Consider the following 8,209-nt stretch of genomic DNA (forward strand, 5'->3'; position numbering starts at 1 on the left):
GTCTGAATCCAGAACGTGTGGTACATGGACGCCATGGGCCCTACAGCTCATGACTACTGAGCAATGACATCAGTTAACATGTATGTACAGCGTGATTTGGCCTTTGCATTGCATTTCATACGTCCATGTCCTCATGATTATGTGTTGTCAGTCTATCATATTGCATTGTGCATCTCTTATAATTGTATTGTATTGTGTGAGGTGTTGATCAATATGAAGGTGAGAGTAAGAGAGAATTACTAAGGGGTAGATTTCTGCATTGAGTCTGATGGACTTAGAGAGTCCTATGATTGGTGGCAGTATGGTGAGTATGTTCCATGGATGCATCATATCTTAGTAAGTGAACTGGATAGAAAGCTCCAAGGCTAAAGATTAGGAATTTAGATGTTAGTGTAAATAAGGAGATAAGACTTAATTAATTGGCCTAAAGGAATACAAAATAGGACTAAACTTGACTAGTCGGATAACCGATAATACTGTGGGAATAGGAGGACCGAATTAGTACGGAATAGAGAGGTGAGTTCGTATCGGTGTAATAATCTATATTAGGAGTCTTGAGGGCTCGTTTACTTATCTGCTTATTCTATTGATTTTATAATGTGTTGCGTGAACTAATCTTAGTCGACCTATGATGCTTACCAGTACGTGCGTTGTACTGATACTACTCTTGCTACATCCTTCTTGGGTGTAGGTATGTTGCAGGTTTAAGTTGAAGTTTCTTCTTGTGGATTCCCAGACATCTTCCTATAGCCTTGCTCATCTCATTCCAGACAGAGGTTGTGTCGTGTTTTTTGTTTATCCTTGTGTAATAGGATCACTTGTACCTATCTAGACTATATTCCGGGAATTGTTTTTCAGTTTTCTTGTATCAATAACAGAGTTAGTATGAGCATTTACTTTTAAATTTGTGATCATTAAGTATTTGTCGTTAATAAAACTGGCTGAATAATGGATTGATTGGTAAGTGTTCACCTAATAGATAGTAATATGGTAGGTGCCAATACGGCTCGTAAGTTGGGTCGTGACAGTTGATATCAGAGCCTAGGTTACCGGTCTCACACGTGCAAGAGCAGATTTCCAGTACAGTCTTGTGGAATGGTACGATGACGTCCGTACCCATCCGCAAGAGGCTATAGGACATTTAGAAGTTTCCCCTTCGTTCATTCTATCGTGCTACTCCAATACGCCGTCTCCTAGTTGAATCCAATTGGTATATAAGTGATTCCAATTAGTCTCTTGATGGGCAAATTGGTATATGTCGATTCCAATTGGTATCACTTTATATGGACTCAAGGAAGACCTTCTATCAGTAGGATGTGTGTTAACTGTGTGAACAAACAGGAATTCCTTGCCAATATTAAGCGTTATAAATTATGTGATTTTTTAGGAAGATTAGCAAGTCGAAATTGCATTCGTAATCGTTAGGTGAGAATCGTGTTGATACGCACTAAGCAAACGAATGAGCCCCTGCGAACCTCATTGGGTGGAAAATTATCCGCCCCTGACACTGTAGCTCTGTTGCAGCGGTACGGAGACCGCTACAGCAAGCTCGCTATAGCGGGTACTCACCCACTACAGTGGACCTAGCGCTTCTCCAGCATCACTACAGCGAGACTCGCCTCGCCATAGCGATACCCCTGCAGCGGTCATGTGATCGCCGCAGCGGTGCCACAGATGAATGACCTTCCTTTTTGTTCCCTGTTTTCCCAAATTGTTCATTCATCAACAAAAGTCAAGAAGAAGCCAATTTCAAAGAAAGTACCTACATAAAAATATCCGCCCGACTAGGGCAATTATCTTACGAGTGCCCTTAAACCGGGGCACCCGCACCAAAAACAACAAAAAGAAAAATACCCGAACATTCCAAAACAAACCAAAACAAGAAATTGTCTGAACAACAAGCCCTACAAGGGCAAGCGATAACCAAGTTGATGTAAATAAGGGGGGGAGTCTCTAAGCCACTCCCCTGTTGGTCGCCTCGTCACCGCCGTCCTCCGAGTCGCTAGAGTGTTCACTGCCAAGCTCGGACGCACTCAGAAAGGAGAACTGGGGGACATCTCTGGTGGTCACCTTGGGGTGCTTCGCCTTCGGGACTAGGGTCTTCAAAAGGCTTTTGATGCCTTTCCACATTCTCACAAATGGCTTGTCCCTAGCCCGGTTCTTCTTCTTCTCCCAGTCTAAGTCCTCCCGAAGATCCACATGGGCCTGGGCCAAAGATTCATAGCGCCCTGCAAGGCATCCACATCGTCCCCTATCTTGGTCTGGGCATCCATATAACTTTTCATCTGATCAAGAGTGAAATAGCCCGCACCAGCGGCACCACTAGACGACCCGACCTCCATGGAAGGCCGTGCAAATCCCATCATGGCCGCCTTCACCGTAGCCATATCCGCTTTCATGGGCTCCAAGGTACCCGGGGCCTGTGAATGACCACTCCCGTCGCCGCCCCTGTTGGCCATCACTGTCCTCATTGTCGTCTGAGTCAACCCTCCTTGTCTTACCCCTACCTTGTGCTTCCTTCACCTTCAATGGGTCAAAAGGGACATCGCACTCAACATAGCGGTCACCAGACTCCAAGGGCACCCCCGCATTACAGCATAGGTGGGTAATCAGGGAGGGAAACATCAAGCTCGGCCCAGCCTTGGCCATAAAACTCCACAACTCCTCAATCACCTGCATCCCCACATTCACGGGCACACCATCCAAAATGTAAGTAACCATAAGGGCCCGGGGGTAAGTGACGTCAGTAGTATTGCTCGAAGGGCGAACCCCTTGGGCAATGAGTTTCAGCCACCTCCGAGCCTCTGGATTAAAGTGACGGCTCTTAATGGCAGAACGGGTAACACCCCAGGTAGTCTTCTTCCTCTTGGACTCCTTCACCAACATCCTCACCAACCATGGTCCGTTCCCCTCGTGGTCCTTGGCCCTAAGCTCAGTCTGTGAAGGGTTGGGTAACCCATGAACAGCATTGATGGCCTCAGCACCAACCTTTATGTTGACCCCTCTAATAGTGATCTCCAGCTCTGGGGTAGTCCAATCAACGGTAGGGAGCCTGGCATAGAATTCCCTGACCTAGTTGCAGTTAATATCCCCTGGCTCCTCGACTAGCGGACCCTAACCCATGTGACGTAGGAGTTGATAGAACTCCGGGGCCAGCTCCTCGACCCGGTCCATAAGAAAGGACTGCTCATGGAGTAGGCCCTTAGTCTGCTGCTCCATGTAACGCCTCTTGCAAGCATGGGAAGCGAACCTAACATATGTGGGGGCAGCTGGTGGTTGTTGTTGTTGCGGTAATAATAGACAATAAATGCTGCTTTAATTCTAAATTGTAACGTTTGCTTCGAATCTGGACCGGTCATATAACGTTAATCTTCTATTAATGACCCGAGACAACTCCCTCCGAAGGTTTGCTCCAGGTTTATCCAGGGTCTCTCATTTCGACTATATGAAACGACTAAGCAACGGGTCACCTTCAACTGCCACATGTTCCATTCTCATCATGCCACGTGTCGAGCTATATCTTGCCATGTACACACTCTTTCTGGTATAATCCAAATGTTCCACTTAAAAGGAATAGACATTAATAAAATACTAACTAGCCATTTTCTTTTTATGTTTCCAAAATAAGCCAAATGCTCTCTGTTTTGGCGGTGATTCGAGTGGACACAATCTAGCGTTGCATGTGGTAGCTTTGTATGTGCCCATAATACGTTCAGAATATACATACAATACGTGCATACAATATTTAAAGTTATACAGTTTATTGTCGATGACCCATGATGACAATTATCTTATCTTGATATGATGCTGTCAGTCCCAACTTTTGCTGTTATATGTCGATAGAATATGTGGACACAAAATCAGAGACAAGAGAGATGACGAATCTATATGGAGTGTCATTAATTAAGAGGACTAATCTATGTTATTACAGACTAAAAATAAATAAATGGATGTCACTACAACATTACACATATATAGCTACGAAATACAGCGTAGCTAAACATGAAAATTTCTGTAGCTAAACACTTTAGCTACAATATTTTTTTTTCCGTAGCATTCGTAGCAAAATGTAGCGTAGCTAAAGGTTAGCTACAGACTTTACATGGTCCGTGGCTAAGGACTAATACTTATTGCTGCGAATATTTTTGTGTCGTAACTGTGATGGTAAAACTTTTTTGCCACGAAATATATACTTATAGCAAGTAATCGTATTCTTTTGCCATGACAGATAAAAGTTGTAGCTATCTTCATATTGTAGCCACAAAGTGTCTTATTGTAGCAAATTTTTTGATTTGTTTGCCACGCAAACACATGTTTTGTGGCTATTTATACAGCTTAATCTCGTGGCAGTATTATTCGTATTTAGCTACGAATAAAAAATTAATAGCTATCAGTAAAAGAATTTGCCACAAATATTTTTTTATTGTAGCTAAAAATCCATACCATTTGCCATGAAATATATGGAATTATAGCTAAAGTTTTTTTGCATTTTGCTACGGAAAGTAAAAATGTCTTGCTATGTTCTTGTTGCGTAGCAATTACATATACCTTTAGCTACGAATTCAAAAACTTCTTGTTACGTAGCAATTATATATACCTAGCATTGTTAGTTTTGAGAACTTAATAATGCAACTAACAGAATTCAAAAGTTTTTAGATTCCAAAACATGTTTCAAGTTACACATAATTTTAAATTTCAATTAAAATACATTCACAATGCATAATTCCTCTGTGATACCATCTTCTTTGAGATCCAGAGTCGCATAGTCTTCTTCTTTCTCTCCTCTCACGGTATCCAAGTGCACCTTAGCTGGATCAACATCGATTTTAGCTTGTCATTTCTGCTCTAATTTCATAAATTTACCTATCAGTAGTAAAGTATTTTAACATCAGAAAGTAGAAACAATATATATATATATATATATATATATATATATATATATATATATATATATATATATATATATATATATATATATATATATATAAACCATTGCAATAATCAGTAAAACTCACAGGTAAAATCTTTTTCCTCTTAGTCTTCCATTCCTCCCTCCTTTGATAGATTTCCCAACAAAGAGAATACAAAAATTAGCCAACTTAAAAATACAAAGTATCAAATCACAAGCTCAAATTGTCATTATTCAATATTGCAGGCTTTTAACGTTTTCTTCCTTTGTCCAATTCTGTATTAGTCATGTAAAAATGATTTCAAAAGTTAGCAATAATTACTGTTTCTTTTGAAGTAGTGACCATTGTCTTAAAATGAATTTATAATTAATGTATAATTGAAAATTTTACCATTCTAGAGTAATTAATATAAATCTGTTACACTAGTACTACTAAATGATTGTTGTTAAAAAAGATGGTCCATAACAACAAAGTCTATAATATCATGGAGTATGAATTTTAAGAGATATTGTACCCATTATGTAGCCACATCTTTTTCAATGAAGTTGGAGTGAGCTCTTTTTCCTTATGGGTATGAGACAAAATCTTTAAAAATTAAAAAAAAATAAAAAAAAATTAAAAAAACTCAAAAAATAAAGTACACAATTCAATTACAAAAAATATGCTTCCTGTTTTTGTACATAACATTTGTTAATCAATTAAAATTCTCTAAAAACAATGATGAATGAGACAAGTAGCAATACATATATATATACACACACACAGAGTGTAACAAAATGGTATGTCAAAGATAAGGACCTTAAGAACCTGTGCAGTCCAAAAGCATAGTAAGAGTAATTTAGTCGTTGAGCTATATGAATCCGCTATAAAGCCTCGAATTTGTAAGAAGACAAATAGAGAAAACATCAGATGTTGGAGTAACCCAATTCCGTTTGATAATCTAAGAACAAGAAAAGTGAGAAATTTTAAATTAAGATTAAAATTTGCAATAATAAAAAAAAAGTAAAGGTTGAAATTGGAGATTGAGACAGAGGAGAAGAAGAAGACGGAACCTTTCTTCTGGGGATATTAGGTTGATTCACATGAGTAATTAATGAGAAATTTTCCTTCTCTATAAATGATTGATTTTGAAAGCTTTAGGCTTGTAGGGTTTCTGATTTTCTAATCTTACTGTTCAATCTAATAGATGAAGAAGGCTATAATTTAGGCACAAAAATTTAGACCGAAATAATTAGGAGGGAATTCCTTTTTTTTCCAAGTCTTGAATTTGTGAATTCATGTTTCCCCCCTAATAATTATAACAATAGAAAGAAGTTTTGGTAAGAAATCTCATAATAAAATACGTTGCTATACATTCCATATATAGTAATTAGATTTTTTTCCATTTTATTTTATAACTTATTAATCAACATTACTTAATTTGATATAAATTACGGTATATAGATACCCTTCTATATTAACTATACCAAATTATTAATCCTTAGTTCAACTACTTATAATTTTACGCCAATCATTAAGTAATTGAATTAGTAGTACCCATAAAGTTAATTAGATATAGTCATCTATTTATTTAAATTATATTTGAATCTTCCGAGTAAGACCCTGCAAAATTGAGTCGAGTCAAATGATGAACACCACTAGTTACACTAGATTGATAAATATTTTTCTGATAGATTATGTCTGAGTCAAATAACATGAATTCTCGAAACACTTGATCGGGATGAAGCTTGAGTGAGACTTAGTGGAATTTTATTTAAATTCGATATAATAAGTTAATCAAAAGTAATTAGATATAATCATCTTTCTATTTAAATTATATTTGAACCTTACAAGTAAGATCATGTAAAATTGAATCGAGTCGAATGATGAACACATCTAATTAAACTAGATCGATAAGGGTATTTTTCCAATAAATCATGTCCGAGTCAAATAATTCTCAAAACACTTGATCAGGGTGAAGCTTGAGTTAGACTTATTGCAATTTTGTTGGAATTTGATATGATTAGTTAATCGAAGTTAATATAATCACTTATTTATTTAAGTAATATTGGAAGTTACAAGCTATAAAATTGAATTGAATCGAATGATTAACACCTCTATTACACTAGATCGATAAATGTATTATTCTAGTCGAACAAGTCTAAGTCAGTTACCAATTTTGGAAGCTCTTGATCAAGATGAAGCTTCAGTGCGACTTAGTTAAGTTTTATTTAAGTTCGATATAATTAGTTAATCAAAATTAATTAGATATAATCACCTATTTAGTGAAATCATTTTTAAAACTTACTGTAAAATTAAATCGGGTCGAATGATGAACACCTCTAATTACACTAGATTAATAAATGCATTGTTCTGATAGATCATGTCCGAGTCGAATAACATGAATTCTCGGAACACTTGATCAAGATGAAGCTCGAGTAGACTTAGCGAAATTTCGTTCAAATTCGATATAATTAATTAATCAAAAGTAATTAAATATAGTCACCTCCTTATTGAAATTTTATCTGAAACTTACAAGTAAGATCTTGCATAATTAAATCGAGTCGATTGATGAATACATCTAATTACAGTAAATCGATAAAGATATTATTCTAATGTCCGAGTTAAATAACACTTTTCGAAACGCTTGATCAGGATGAAGCTTGAGTAAGACTTATTGAAGTTTTGTTAAATTTGATATAATTAGTTAATTGAAGTTAATATAATAAGTTAATTGAAACTTACAACCTATAAAATTTAATCGGATCAAATCATTGACGCCTCTAATTGCACTAGATCAAAGATATTATTCCGAAAGAAAATATTTGAGTCAAATAACAATTCTGAAACACTTGATCGAGATGAAGCTCCAGTGACACTTAGTGAAATTTTGTTTAACTTTGATATAATTAGTTAATCAAACTTAAATAGATATAATCACCTACTTATTTCAATTATAATTTAAACTTACAAATAACGCCCATTAAAATTGAATCGAATAGGATAATTAGTACTATTTTTATAGTAACTTCAAGTATAAGAAAAAATTTATTTAATGTGGCAAAAACATTAGTATTGCTACACCAAATTTTAAATTGTGGTAAAAAATAATTATTAGCAACGAAAATCTATCAAAATAATAAATTTGCGGCAATATCATTTTGCCATATATAGCTATTAAGCTAAGTATTGCCACGACATTTTAGTACTTGATGCAACAATATTATTTGGTATAACATTTTATTTTAAATAATTTTTTGTCACTAAAATGTTACTATTGCTACAACAAGTTTCAACTCATGACAAATATTAATAATTAG

At 36.0% G+C, this 8,209-nt stretch overlaps 1 long non-coding RNA gene across 1 annotated transcript; it reads right to left on the bottom strand.

Moving 5' to 3' along the window:
• Positions 1–4,642: 4,642 nt before the first annotated feature.
• Positions 4,643–6,193, bottom strand: LOC132611382 (uncharacterized). The gene is made up of 4 exons (XR_009571614.1): positions 5,963–6,193; positions 5,709–5,850; positions 5,016–5,055; positions 4,643–4,863 (listed from the first exon to the last, which is right to left on the bottom strand). It is a non-coding gene; the product is annotated as an uncharacterized LOC132611382 (long non-coding RNA).
• Between the last annotated feature and the right edge of the window lie 2,016 nt (positions 6,194–8,209).

The sequence above is a fragment of the Lycium barbarum genome, chromosome 9 (genome assembly GCF_019175385.1).
Source record: "Lycium barbarum isolate Lr01 chromosome 9, ASM1917538v2, whole genome shotgun sequence".
Classification (NCBI taxonomy): Eukaryota; Viridiplantae; Streptophyta; class Magnoliopsida; order Solanales; family Solanaceae; genus Lycium; species Lycium barbarum.